We start from the raw sequence: 16,242 nt of genomic DNA, 5'->3' as shown, positions 1-16,242 counted from the left end.
ATGTGACGTTGCAAAATGGTTGACCATGGTAGATTTTCATATTGAGACAATCTTTGTCACGATGCGAGGTTGGAGCATGGTTGACAATGGATGACCATGGTTTTTACAATGTGACATTAGACAAAGAGACAATCATTGTGACAATGTGACCATGGTTATTGACCATTATTGACCATGGTTCACCATGGTTGATTTTCATATTGAGACAATCTTCGTCACAAAGTGACATTCAAACATGGTTGACCATGGTTGATTTTTATGGTGAGATAGTCTTTATCACAATGTGACATCGAACCGTGGTTGACCATGGTTATCATAATGTGACATTGGACGAAGAGACGATATTCATCACAATGTGACCATAATTATTGACCATGGTTGATTTTCATATTAAGACAATATTGTTTGACCATCGTTGACGATGGTTGATTTCCACACTGACACAATCTTTGTCGCAATGCGAAATTGAACCATAGATGACCATGATTGATTAAAAACCCAAAGGATTTATATTAAACCCTAGGCACTAATAATCACAAGGGATAATAAATTTATAAACCCAAGCCACTAATAATTTTTTTTTATAAATTATAAATAAATTTTTTTATAATAATTAACATTAACGCTAATAGTAATGTTAATATATTAACGTAAACATGGTTAACTTAATGTTTAATGTTATCTAATATTTAGAATTATAAATTATGTATAATTAAATTATTAAACAATTATGTTATTAATGTTCATTAAAATTATTAATATTATAATTAATGAAATATTGTTATTTATTTATAACATAAAATTATTTATTTATTTATTCAGTTCCGACTAAAATGGTTATTATAAAGTTATATCATGCATATGCATGAGATGATACAAAACTTATTTACTCCTAGCTTTATTACCGTAATGAAAAATGATCTATCGAGATGTTTCTCGAAGGCCTATTGGTCTCCAATAGCCGTGAATGGGGTAGGGGTTAGGTGGTTCCCCTAATACCGTCGATTTGGAGATGATTGATCTAATGGTTTGAACTCTTTGGGAACTAGTTACAATACCAATCACTCAAGCCTCACTGCTTGGTTGTGCCATTTGCGCCTCACTGGTTGCAAGAAAATGGCTCGAAAACACTATGGAACCCTAATCGTTGCTTCTCCTATACATGTATGTAATTTTACATCTCTTGCACCTAACGAGACACTTCTTAAGTCCGCTACGTTACCCACCTTATAACTTGCCTCAATTTCATGTATGTATTGTTTCAACAGAGGTTTATTCCTCATGTTGTAGTGTTCTACAAGAACCTAAGTCCACCAGGAACAAGGTATAGTCTTGCATACTCCATTATGGTCGTCACTTAAGGATTATCATTATATGTTATCATTTTTTTCTTCATGGTAATATTGATCAAATGGTTTGAATTCAAAGGGGGTCTCTACAACATATTAAGGTGATAAATTTTTCATGTATTGTTTCTCCTTATAAGCCTTATGCCTGCATATTTGCCCTAAGCACAATAACCCTTTCTTTTTCTTGCTAAATGTGTGATCCAATATCTTTTGCTTATATATGTGTTAAAGAATTACATGCATAAATTGTAGCTTAACATAGAAATTTAATGTGCACATGAGAGAAGAGGAGAAACACATAAAGCATGAAAGAAGACAACAAGACTTGATAACAGAGTACGTCCGACTTGGACTACGTCTATGGGCCTTGCTCGATCAATGGGGAGGCCTTCATTCATTAAGTGGCATGAGAAAGAAGAGTATAAGCAGCAGTTACAAAAAAGGGAGTTTTATACCTTCATACTGAAAATTGGCAATCTGTCTCGAACTGCGTGCACTGCCTCCTCTGCCCTGAGCACATTGATAAATTGTGTGTTAAATAGAAAATGTGTTGATATATTTCGCAAGAAATCCGTTGGCAAGTTGGTTTGAGATTTGTTTAATACATAGGAGGTCAGGCGGTCAAACCTCGCCTCCTCTTTTTACACACTAAATCTTTTATTTTAAAATGGGTCGGGCTGGGCCCGCCTTGGGAAGCCCGCCCACCCCACCTCTGTCGATTCCGTGCAATTCTTTTTTTAAGTGGCTAGTTGCATGTTTAGGGATTGGGTCCGTGCCCCAAGGGTTGGCCCTACCCAAAACTCTGTCATTGTTTTATGTTGTTTTAACAGTTTCATGGAGGGGCCGGGGGTCGTGGCCCTCCCCTCCACCAATATATCATATATATTATGCGGATAAGAGTGGGGGTGGCAGGGTTGGTAGGCCGCCACCCTTTTTTTTATATTTTTTTTGTTTAATAAAACGATATTCCATTTTTGAAAAATCAGATTTTTGACCGAAGGAGTCGTTTTAACCAGGCGACAATTTCGCCTGGAATCTGGTGTTGGCATTATGGTTCAAGTGTTGTCCTTGATGGCAACTCACTCAGTGGATGGTACAGGTGCTCAAAGGTTAGTACAGGTGATGGCAACTCAATCAGAAGACAGATCTCAGTACAGCATGGCAAGAAAGCTCATACACGCTCTTTCGTTAAGCCCAAGTCGCGTGTACACGCAAGTTAGATTCAGAAAAAGCGCGTGTATGTGGAAAGGTTCCTTTGGTTCATGGTGGTTAGACCTTGGAAGTTGTGCCTATGATTTCGGACCATTATGTCTCGACGGGCGTGTCGATCCCTAGTTTTAAAGTTGATGGTATTGTGTTACTATGGTTTTGGCTCTTGGTATTGAGAAAGGCCTAAGGCTATATAAGGAGAAGAAGATCATTAGGCAAAGATCATCTTTCGACAAGGCATGAATATCTAAGAGAGAAAGAGATCTGATATGCAGGTTCTGAGTTGGTTGATCTGAGCTAAGGAGAGATCTCATTGGTTGATGGAGAACTAGATCTAAGGAGAGATCGGGATCAAATGGTTTGAAATGCACTATCATGATATGGTTGATTATGCGTATTTCTAGATCTGCATATTGTCGCAATATTACGTTCTGAGTCTAACTAATATCTGGTACAGCTGCAAATTGAGAAAGTTTATTTTTAGATCTGTACGCAGGTTGGCTTCGGTAAAAGCGCGTGTATACGCGGTTTCTGCTCATTAAAGTAGCGTATATCTTTTGAAGCTTGATTTGAGTTTACAGTGGGGTCTGACTGTTATTACAGAGTTCTGTAGTCTGCTCTGTGTTCTGGTAACTGGTGATTGACAGGGTTCAGTGGTTCAGTGATTCAAAGTTGGGTTGTTTTATGCTTCAATGATCTGTTGTGAAAATTGAATGAATTGTGGTCTTCAGATTGTAATGTTGTGCTTCAGGTATATCCAATTCTGAAAATGTATGAAAAGTGATACCTGGAAGAAGGAAGATTGTAGGTCAGCACCTACGTACTAGTATCTTGGCTAGTACAAAAGAAAAAGGGGGTTGGAGCTCCCTTCCAAGGAAGTTTGGAGAACGAGAGAAGGTTGAATCCTTCTGCAGGTTGTAGCCTGCGTACTGGTATAAGGCTGCACCAGTACAAAAGATTGTAAACTGAAGTTTCATATTAAGAAAGATAGAGACAACTTGCAGCAGGTGGTTTTCACCCACATTGGGTTTCCACCTTATATCTTGGTGTTCATGTGTGTGGCTTTTTATCTGTTCTGTTATACTGCACATGTTTACTGTTAATATGATGAATAATGTCCTGATGCACTTAATTGAAGAATAAGCCAACTAAATTGTGAGTTTTCTGCTTATACGCTGTTTTACTTCGTCACAGTAGCGTGTACACGCTGGTTCACTTAACTGAAGTAGCGTATATGTTTTTGGGCATTTGAAAAGTTTGATTAATCTGATAATACTGATTCACCCCCCCTCTCAGTATTATTTCCAACATCTGGCCAGAGTTGGTCGGATTCCATCCATCATAAAAGTTCAAATTGCGTCTTTTTTAATCCTACCTAGTCAAAAAGTCAACCCATCTTTGACTGCCTATATCTCCTTCATCCGGACTCGGATTGGAGTGTCGTTCACACAGTTGGAATCAAGGCTATGAGCACTTCGATCTGATGTCAATTTAATCGTTATTCCACCACTTTGAATTTTGAGCCTTTTCCATGCCACTGGTGTTTGGAGATCCACCTGGATCAATCCTCCCCATTGAGGAGCTTTTAGACTGCCAAAAGCTTTATCAGTCAATTGGCAAGTGAGGGAATTGTTCCCTCACTCTTTCTTTTTCCAGCCATTTTTCCTTGCTAGGGTGCATCCCTTGAAACCAACTCGAAGTTATTCCACATCTCCCCGTCGTGAAGTCCTAGTCCTTCTATCAAGGATGATGTCCTCAGGTAACTCATTGAGATACTCTGGTGCAAAGTCATCAACTGTAGGAACTGTGCCCACCTCTTCGGTGTCCATAATCAATGGTGGCTCATACAGCTTTAAGTTTTCCACATTCAATATGGAGTACATTTGCATATATATCGACAAATCGAGACGAAAGGCATTGTTTCCAATCTTCTCCAAGATGGTGAATGGACCATACCGGATTGGTCGCAACTTCTTCCCTTCTCCCTTCATTCTGTCCTTGCTGATATAGAACCACACTTTGTCGCCCACTTGAAATTGATGGTCGACTCGGTGTTTGTCATGTCAAGCCTTGTAATAGGCTTGACTTTTCTCCAACTGCTCCGGCACTGCCTGGTGAATCAACTGGATCCGTTGAATGAACCGTTGCGATTTGTCCCTGTCATCACGTCCACTAGAGTCATCTTCCCTTCCAAAGAACATATCAAAAGGGTCTTTTGGCAGGTATCCAAAGCATGTCTCAAATGGTGGACGATGCGTAGATGAGTGCACTGCTCGATTGTAGGAATGTTGCACATATGGGAGATGCTCATCCCACAACTTAGGATGTTTCCCACAATAGCCTCACAACAAGTGTACCACGGTGCAGTTGAAAACCTTTTTCTATTCGTCAGTCTGTGGATGAAATGTGGTGCTTCTTTTAAACTTGGTGTCCATCATATTCCACAAGCTAGTCCAAAACTCTCTGAGAAAGCGAGAGTCCCGATCTAACACAATTGATGTGGGAAACCCAAAATGGACCCAAACACGCTGAAAGAAAAGATAAGCAGTCTAATCTGTAGTGATCTGCTTTTTACAAGGCATTAAAATACACATCTTACTAAAACGGTCAATGATGACATACAAATAGTCGTGACTTTTTCTAGACAAAGGAAAACCTCCTACAAAATCCATCAACACACTTTCCCATGGACAACTCGGAATTGGGAGTGGTCTGTAGAGCCAAAGTTTTCTATTAGAGGGCTTTGAAACAGAACACATCACACATCCCTTTACATAGCGAGTCACAATGTTCTTCATATGAGGCCAAAAACAAAATCTTTGTACATGACACAAAGTCTTCCAATACCAAAATGACCAGAAACAAGGGAGGTGTGGGCCTCCCGAATTACATGCACCCTTTCTCCTGTGGGTATGTACAATTTTCCAAGGTGATACAACAGTTTCCCCTGCAAGTGATAGTTGTCCACCTGTGAACCATGGGTTAGTTTTGCATAAATCTCCTTAAAGTCATCATCGTTAGCATATTGTTTAGCATAACTCTCAAAAGATAACGAAGCATTATGCAAAATAACAGAAGCAGAAATAGGAGGGCGAGATAGCATATCAGCCACTTTGTTGCTAGTGCCCTTCTTATACTTTATTACCAGATGAAACTACTGAAGAAAACCCATCCACCTGAAATGACAAGATTGTTGCAACTTGGTTTGTGACTGAAGATACTGCAAGGGCTGATGATCCGTATGGATGATGGTCTCCTTGTCGATCAGGTAGTGTTTCCACTTTTTCACACTCTAGACCAAGGCATATAACTCCTTGCCATAAGTGGGATAGTATATCATAGCCTGAGAGAACTTCTCTTAATGGTAACATATCGACTTCTTTTGCTGCATTAGTACAGCTCCCATGGCATATCCGTTGGTGTCTATCTCGATCTAGAATGGCTATTGGAGATCTGGTAAGGCCAAGACCGGTGCGGTGCTGATATTTTCTTTCAATGTTTCGAAGGACTTCTACTGCTTCCCTCCCCATTGAAAGACTTGCTTTACACTTGTCAATGCGTGTAAAGGTGCTGCAATAATAAAGAAATTGGCAATAAATCTCCTTCAATATTTTACTGCACCCAAAAAGCTACAAACCTCGGTTACACTAGTAGGCTTAGGCCAATTTACAATTGCTTCAACTTTAGAAGGATTAATTTTTAGCTGACCATGACCAACAATATGACCTAGGTAAACCAAAGAGGTTTTCCCAAACTCATACTTTGACAATTTTACATAGAGTTTTTCTTTTTTCAATAGATCAAGCACTTTCTTCACATGGCATACATGTTCATTCCAACTTTTACTAGAGATAATAATATCATCTAGATAGACAAGAACAAATTCATCAATGAAAGGCCTAAAGAGATCATTCATGACCCTCATGAAAGTGGTTGGAGCACTGCAAAGTTCGAATGGAATCACCATCCATTCGAACAACCCTTGTTTGGTCTTGAAGGTGGTTTTCCACACATCCTGCTCTACAATTCGGACTTGGTGATAACCACTACGCAAATCCAATTTAGTGAAATAGATAGAATTCTTTAATTGATCTAATAAGCCATCAATGCGGGAAAGCGGGTAACGATTTTTCACTGTGATTTTGTTTAGTACTTGATAATCCACGCACATCCTCCATGTGCCATCTTTCTTCGGCACTAAGACAATCAGTGAGCCGCATGGAGAAGTGCCCGGTCTGATGACCCCTTGGTTCAATAGTTCCAACACCTACTTTTTTATCTCCTCCATCTCAATGGTCGACATCCTATACATGCCAATATTTGGTAAAGGAGCATCATGCTGCAAATGGATCTCATGTTGGATTTCCCTTTTTGGAGGTAATCCCCTTGGTTCCTGAAACATCTCATCATAGTTAGAAATTAATTCACATAATTTCTTTTTATGCACATGATCACAACCCTCGAAAGCATCGGATAATTCTTCATCTTTCCCCCTTACAACCATAAGCATGCAACCCTTACTAGAATTCACCAACCTCTTCATTTTTCCTACACTTACAAGGGTGGCATTGATTTTAGTTTGATGAGCCCTTACAATATATTCTACCCCATATTTTGTGATTTGTATTTGTTTTCATGATGGAAGAAGATTGCCTTTCTATCATATAGATATGGACTCCCTAGCACCATGCCACAGATATCCAATGATATCACATCAAGTTTTACCTCATCCACTAACGTAGAAGTGATCACAAATTTAACCTTGCACTGCTAAGTTACATCCAGTTTTGCTTTATCATGTATCCATCCAAGTGGTTAAGGTTTTGGATGTGGTTTGGTTTCCAAGCCTAGCTTCTTTACCAAGGACTTTGAAATTAAGTTTTCTTGGGATCCGGTATCAATAGAGTTTCCACTTTTGTATGATTTATGATAACTCTAATATGAAATAGCTCAATTCCCTTTCATTCATTAGGAAGAGACTCATCTATTGAACTAGTGCCTTCATGTGATTCAGAATTGAGGTGTAAGAGTACCTTTTGTTCCTGCTACTGTGATCAATGCTTCATCTCCGGAATCAGATCCAAGGTCTTGCTGCACAATTTCCACTGTATTCTACTTGCCTTTTCCTCCATACTTCTTTGGTCTCTTTTCTGGGTACAGTTTCCAACAATGATCGTCGTCATGACCTTCCTTTTTGCAGTGAGTGCAATGAGGTCTTTCCCCTTCATCTTTCTTGGTTCATGCCATCCTCTTCTCCTTTCCTTTCCTTTCACTTTGGGTTTTCCATTTGGAGGTTTGAAAGGTGGTTTCTTGAAATGATCATCTCTTTCATTTTTTCCCCTGTTCTCAAGATGGATGGCCTTTACACTGGCTAAGTCAATAGTAGTTGGTTCAAACAATAATAATGAATGTCTAAGGTAACTGTGTAATGATCCAATATACTTAGTTACTACTTTAGGTGAGTCAAGTGCAATGCCCAAATTAAGTGGTTGTTTTCTAAATTCCTTTGTAAATCTCTGAACATCCTGACCTCTGCCTTGCCTTAAGTATTGCCAATCCATTAAGGCTTTTTGTTTATAACCCAAGGGATAAATTGTTCCTTTAATGCAGAAATGAAACTAGGCCATGAGGAAAGAATATTACCCACACTCTTACTGCTTCCAAATTTGCTCTCCCGCCAAACAAGAGCGGTGCTACTCAGCCAAAGAGAGGCCAGTTGAATCTTTGCCTCGTCCTCTTTGATCTGTTGAATCCTGCAGTAGATTTCAATCTGCCTAATCCAGTTATTAAGCTTTTTTGCATTACTTTCACCGTTAAACATGGGAAGATCAAATTTGACATCTAATTTAAAGAAAGGTTTCTTAGATGCATCCCTTGAATTTTTATGATGATGGTGATGAGAGGAAGAAGAAATTTCACTCATGGAAGGAGAAGGAGGGGGTTCTTCTCCACACATGCACTTATCCTTGTTCTTCTAGATTTCTCTCTTATGCTTTCTCCAGCCTTGAAAGCAACTAACCGACATTTTCTACCATTGTATAGAAGGTTTTTCAGAAATTTTGCTCCTCTTCAAGACGAGCCTCTTCATCTGCCATGTTTCTCCTTCGATGTGCATGCCCCGCTTTGGGATCGAAAGACTTTATTTTCCCTTCGCCTCTTCAGAGCTTGTTTCTTGTTAGCATACAAACATGCAATTCACATCTAAAAAGACCTGCTTTGATACCACTTGATCTAAGATCTTTTTCTTATAGATGTGTTAAAGAATTACATGCATAAATTGTAGCTTAACATAGAAATTTAATGTGCACATGAGAGAAGAGGAGAAACACATAAAGCATGAAAGAAGACAACAAGACTTGATAACGGAGTTCGTTCGACTTGGACTACGTCTCTGGGCCCTGCTCGATCAATGGGGAGGCCTTCATTCATTAAGTGGCATGAGAAAGAAGAGTACAAGCATCAGTTACAAAAAAGGAGTTTTATACCTCCATATTGAAAAATGGCCGAAAAAATGCAGAACTTTGATGGAGAAACAGACAGCGCCATTGCGTTCGTGGCGTCGAGAAATGCTGAAACCATATAAAATTTGTCAAAATCTGACAAAGTGAAAATTCGGCCCTCCTGCAAAAATCTGCCTCAAACTACGTGCACTGCCTCCTCTGCCCTGGGCGCACTGATAAACTGCGTGTTAAATAGAAAATGTGTTGATAGATTTCATAAGAAATCCGTTGGCAAGTTGGTTTGAGATATGTTTAATACAGAGGAGATCGAGCGGTCAAACCCCACCTCCTCCCTTTTTTACACACTAAATCCTTTATTTTAAAATGGGTCGGGCTGGGCCCGCCCACCCCACCTCCGCTGTCTCCGTGCAATTCTTTTTTTAAGTGGTTGGTTTCGTGTTTTAGGATCGGGTCCGTGCCCCAAGGGCCGGCCCTACCCAAAACTTCGTCGTTGTTTTATGTTGTTTTAACAGTTCCGTGGGAGGGGCCGGGGGTCATGGCCCACCCCTCCACCAATATATCATATATATTATGCGGATAAGAGTTGGGGTGGCAGGGTTTGTGGCCGCCACCTTTTATATATATATATTTATATATTTATTTATTTATTTTTTTAATAAAACGATATGCCATTTTTGAAAAATCGAATTTTTGACCGGAGTTGTTTTAACTAGGCGAAAATTTCGCCCGAAATCTGGCCGAAGTTGGCCGAATTCCATTCACCGGAAAAGTTCAAATTGTGTCTTTGTTAATCTTGCCCAGTCAAAAATTCAACCCAACTTTTACTTCCTCTATATCCTTCATCCGGACTTGGATTGGAGTGTCATTTGCACTGTTGGAATCCGAGCGACGAGCACTTCGATCTGATGTCAAGTTAATCATCTTTCCACCACTTTGAATTTTGAGCCTTTTCCATGCCACTGGTGTCTGGGGATCCACCTGGATCAATGTGAGCTTAATTCTTTTGCTATAGGTATAAATTTTGGTACCACAGTCAATTTTGGAGTTAAGCCTAGGGTTTTCTCCAAAATCTTCTAGGTTTTTAATTTCCTATCCTCCTTTCTAACTTCTCAAGCATTCTCATTCTCAACCAGAAAACAAGGCCAGAAAAATTTATGCAAAGTTAAATTGTGTTATGACATGAGATGGTTTACCACCACCAGAGCGACTATGCAACCCCTGTGCTGAGGGTTTTCTCCACAGGTAAGACAAACCCCTCAGACAAATTTAGATTTGATTCTAACTTAATCTATTTGGAGCACAAAAGATAGTTACCATGACTTTGATGGGTTGATTGTTGTTTGCAACCAGTCTAGGTACAAGGATTGTGTCTCGGTTCTTGATGGTAGCCATCCTTAGGATGCAACACCGCACACAAATAGGTAATTTTCCCCCACATTTTTTACTACCAATTGCATGTTCCAGCGACTAGGGTTTTTACTAATTGTTCCTCTCGCTTTCCAAATACCTTCATATGGTGTGTATTTTTTACATGTTTCTCAATTCATCGAATAACTCCTAGATTGTGTTTGGTGAAGAAAATTGAGTGCCCACCTTTCAGATCCAAATGAATTTGTTTCACCTTTCAGATCCAAATGAATTTGTTTCACCTTTCACATCGAACTAAATTTGTTTCATAACTAAATATGTTTCACCTTTCAGATCCAACTAAATTTGTTTCATAACTAAATATGTTTCATCATTTCATTTCCTCATCTGCCACATTACCAATAATTGAGGATCCACCACTTAAAACAAACCCTAGACGTAGATAAGTTTTAAGCGAAAGTATATTCCCAACACATTAAACATTTTCCGTTTTTTTTTTGCTATTTAGAGGAATTGGCAACTAGGTTGGTTTCGTACTCAAGTGACACTGGTGGATTCCAATAGTTACCACTATAATTTTTTGGTGTCTATGTATATCTTTTTAGAAGATTTGTACCTCAAACTTCCTAACACATAACTTCCTAGGTGTTTTAGAAGATTTGAACCTCAAACCTCCTGACACGTAACACTTCATTTTCACCGCTATCATCAATTAAACTACAAAACTTACTTTTCCATTTTATTTTTTATTTTTTTATATTTATTAAATATATAATATTAAAATACAACGATTACTTTATAGTTGGATTGAAGTTGATGTAAATATTTTGTCTGGTTCAATTGTGCATATTACTTTATGTTTAAGAGTCATTTGGAGTATTACTCAGATATTCAAATTTTCAATTTTCTAACATTTATAAAATAGTTGTTATGTATTTTAAAGAGATTAATAATAATTGTTTTTATTAAAGTAGGTGAGCTATTCCTCAATTGAATTAAAGGAAATTCAAGTATTTTGTCTTAAATTATTTTAGTCTTGCATTACGTTCTCTTTAGGATTAATTCAAAGCACATTGCAATGAATTTTTAGTATTTGTATTTGAATTTGATTTATTTTTTGAGTCAATGAATTTAGGGAATTTAAGGTCAATCCCATGCTAAGTTCTTATTAGTTCTTATTAAAAAAAAATTATGTTTTTTTATTTGGAAGGAATGGAATCCATACTTTTTTGTAATTTGTTCAATTTTTTGTCCATTTAGAAGCACGGAGCTGGCCCTTAGCTTTGAGTGGTAACCATGTTTAAGCAAAAAGGGATAATTATAGACTGAGATGGAAATTGGATAGAGAAGGGGTTGGAGCACATAGGGATTAAGTTTTTATGCATCAATTTCTTATGCCCTAGACTCTTTTGATTCTATAAGCTCAAGACAAAGGACTTTTTCAAAGGGGTTGGATCTCTCAATTGAAATGAAGGTTTCTTCACTACGTAGTGACAAAATTAGCAAAATTAAAATTGATGTGAAGAAAAAGTAAGTGAAAATCAAAGAAATTAATTTTCATAGAAAGAAGAATCTTCAGTACTATCACATATCTACAAAAAGTAACAACTTTGAGAAGTAAAGAAACACACAAGTGGGGTTAGTGTTTGATCTATTTTTTTATGCTCCCTAAGATAATAGTTACATTGAAAAAAATGTGTTGATTCCTAATGGATTATTTTCTGTAGGATTCCAAACTTTTGTTTTGCAAAGTTACTTATTCATGCTACTCCTAAGGTTCAAAACAATAAGTAAAATGTTAAATGGTTTATTTTATTTCATCTTTTTATTGAAATAATTTGTTTATTTCTAAAATCCCATGAAAATTTGGTTTACAATCCTTTGTCTTGAGAGGTAAAAGGTGTAGTTGCAAGCAACAATGCCTTACTTCTTCCAAATGATGGAGAGCAGGAGGCCTTTGAATAGATGTGTTGATATGGTTTTTCATATCTGGGAGTCAGTAAATTAAATTAATTATGTATCGTTGGAGTTGAAGCTTGAGTTCTAGCATTTAATCTTATTTGTATTTGAAGATTATTATAGCATTATTTCCTCTTTGATATGCTTTGGGCAGTGTGGTAAATGGTTTCTTTCTTTTTTCTTTTCTTTTCTATGTGATTTACGGCCCCCTGAGATCAGTGACCACTACCTCCATGGAATTTTTGTACCAACCAGATCCACCCTAAGGGATCAATTCCTTTTGCCTCAACTACAGAGCCTGACCTCGAGAGTGTCGAGCGAATTGGGCCTGTGACCTCTCAATAGAAAAGGTGTTTTAACGACAAGGACTTGACCAATTGAACTAACCCTTGGAGATTTTCTTCTATGTGGTTCACAAACCATGGAGATCGGTGATTGCTACATCCACGGAATATTCATACCAAGGGGATCCACCCAAAGGGATCATTTCCTACAGGATCAACCACGAAGTGTGACCCCAAAAGTGTCAAGATAATTGAACACATGGCCTCTCAATAGCAAAGGTGATTTAACGATGGGGACTCGACCAATTGAGCTAACCCTCGGCGCTTGTGGTATATAATTTCATCAATTGACTTGGTTAAGTTTTCTTAGTTCATCTCCATTACATGTGTACTTATATATTGTAAAATAAAGTGTTTTTGGATATTCATTGATGCACTTATTACACTAGAGCATTTTGCAGTTCCAAGAATGCTCAAATGTTTTCCAATGTCTAATGTTGGGGCAAATGATACTTCTAGGTATTGTTGCTTCGAATTTATGATAACTAGTTAAAAAAAATTGTGATACCTCTAGCTATGCCTAAGGATATATATAAACTCTAATTTAAATTGGTTTATACAATGTCAATATCTAGTTTCCCTGCGTTTTATTGTGGGGGTGTTATCCATTGAACACATTTAAAGTATCTTTATTTCATTAATTAGGCTCATTTATTACAACATAATAGAGTTAGTTGGTCAAATTTTGAATGCAATAAAGTAGATTGGAAACGTCAAGTGCGTTTTCTTGATTATAAAAGTAAGTTGTTATAAGAAAACGTTAAAGTTGTTAGATATTTTGATATGCTATTCATAAATAGACTTTGTTGCACCGAGAAGCACATTCTACAACCCATTATGACCCTGATGTATGCCTGAACTTTATGCAATCTTATACATCAGCAGGGAATTATGTATGGATTGGATAGTTTTTTCTTTCATTTGCGTGATATTTGAGAGTATGGTGGATGGTTGATAGACCAATAGTGTGAGGGTTTAATCATTAATTCTTAGTAGACTCTATAGTTTGAGGATGCCTAAACTTTATGCAATATTATACATCACTGGGGAATTATGTATGGATCAGATAATTTTTTCATTCATTTGTGTGATATTTGAGAGTACAGTGGATGGTTGATAATACACTAAAATTGGTCAATTTAATTTTTTAAACTTTTTCTCTTTTTCTTTCTCTTTTTTTTGGTATTTAGAGAAATTGGCAACTAGGTTCGTTTCTTACTCAAGTGACACTCGGTGGATTCCAATTGTTACCACTATAATTTTTGGGTGTCTACTTATATCCTTTTAGTAGGCGAAGATGAATCTAGAAGTTTTGAACCTTGAACTTCCTGACACATAACACTTCATTTTCACCACTATCATCAATTGAACAACCCCAAGAACTTACTTTAACATTTTATTTTTATTTTTATTTTTTATTTTTTATTGAATATATAATACTATGTTTTAAGGCAAAGACAATGATTAATTTATAGTTGGATTGAAGTTGATTTAAATATTTTGTTTGGTTAAATTGTGCATGTTACTTTATGCTTAAGAGCAATTTTGAGTATTACTTAGAAATTCAAATTTTCAATTTTCTAACCTTTATAAAATAGTTATTATGTATTTTAAAGAAATTAATAGTTATTGCTTTTATTAATAGAGTTAGTTAGTCAAATTTTGAATGCAATAAAGTAGATTGGAAATATCAAGTGGGTTTTCTTGATTATAAAAGTAAGTTGTTATAAGAAAATGTTAAAGTTGTTAGATATTTTGATATGTTATTCATAAATAGACTTTGTTGCACTACGAAGCGCATTCTACAACCCAATATGACCCTCATGTATCCCTGAACTTTATGCAATCTTATACATCATCATGGAATTATTTATGGATTGGATAGTTTTTTCATTCATTTGTGTGATATTTGAGAGAATGGTGGATGGTTGATAAACCATTAGTGTGAGGGTTTAATCATTACTTCTCAGTAGACTCTATAGTTTGAGGATGCCTAAACTTTATGCAATCTTATACATCACTGGGGAATTATGTATGGATCAGATATTTTTTTCATTCATTTGCTTGACATTTGAGAGTACAGTGGATAGTTGATAATACACTAAAATTGGTTCGTTTTTTTTTTTGGTTGGTATTTAGAGAAATTGGCAACTAGGTTGGTTTCTTACTCAAGTGACACTCGATGGATTCCAATAGTTATCACTATAATTTTTTAGTGTCTACATATGTCCTTTTAATAAGCCAAGCTGAATCTATAATATTTAAACCTCGAACTTCCTAACACACAACACTTCATTTTCACCACTATCATCAATTGAACCACCCCAAAAACTTACTTTAATTTTTTATTTATTGAATATGTAATATTATATTTTAAAACAAAGCCAATGATTAATTTATAATTATATTGAAGTTGATTAAATATTTTGTTTGGTTCAATTGTGCATGTTACTTTATCCTTCAGAGTAATTTTGAGTATTACTTAGAAATTCAAACTTTCAGTTTTCTAACATTTATAAAATGGTTGTTATGTATCTTAAAGAAATTAATAATGGTTGTTATGTATTTTAAAGAAATTAATAGTAATTGCTTTTATTAAAGTAGGTGAGCTATTCCTCAAATGAATTGAAGGAAATTCAAGCATTTTGTCTTAAATTATGTTTAGCCTTGCATTACATCCTCTTTAGGATTAATTCAAAGCATATTGCAATGAATTTTAGTATTTGTATTTGAATTTGATTTATTGTTTGAGTCAAGGAATCTAGGGCTAAGCTGAATCTAGAATATTTAAACCTCGAATTTCCTGACACACAACACTTCATTTTCACCACTATCATTAATTGAACCACCCCAAAAACTTACTTTAACATTTTATTTTTAATTTTTTATTTATTGAATATATAATATTATACTTTAAAACAAAGCCAATAATTAATTTATAATTAGACTGAAATTGATTTAAATATTTTGTTTGGTTCAATTGTGCATGTTACTTTATCCTTAAGAGTAATTTTGAGTATTGCTTAGAAATTCAAACTTTCAATTTTCTAACCTTTAAATGGTTGTTATGTATCTTAAATAAATTAATAATAGTTGTTATGTATTTTAAAGAAATTAATAGTAATTGCTTTTATTAAACTAGGTGAGCTTTTCCTCAAATGAATGGAAGGAAATTCAAGCATTTTGTCTTAAATTATGTTTAACCTTGCATTACATTCTCTTTAGGATTAATTCAAAACATATTGCAATGAATTTTAGTATTTGTAATTGAATTTGATTTATTGTTTGAGTCAATGAATCTAGGGAATTGAGGTCAATCCCATCATGAGCTCTTATTAATTTGGCATGTTTCTTTTCCTTCGAAATGGAACCCATGCTTTTGGCTCTTTGTAATTTGTTCATTTTTTTGTCTTATAAGTTGTTCATTTTGTTTTGTTAATGTGGTAACAATGTTTAAGAAAAATTGGATAAGAAGTTGAGATGGAAATTAGATAGAGAAGGGGTTGGAGCACATTGGGATTAAGTTTTTATGCATCAAATTCTTTATTCTAT

Source organism: Pinus tabuliformis, chromosome Q (genome assembly GCF_031772625.1).
Source record: "Pinus tabuliformis cultivar Carrire ecotype Pingquan chromosome Q, CPIR1, whole genome shotgun sequence".
Taxonomy (NCBI): domain Eukaryota; kingdom Viridiplantae; phylum Streptophyta; class Pinopsida; order Pinales; family Pinaceae; genus Pinus; species Pinus tabuliformis.
The sequence above is the reverse complement of the archived record's forward strand: the minus strand, read 5'-3'. Positions refer to the sequence as shown.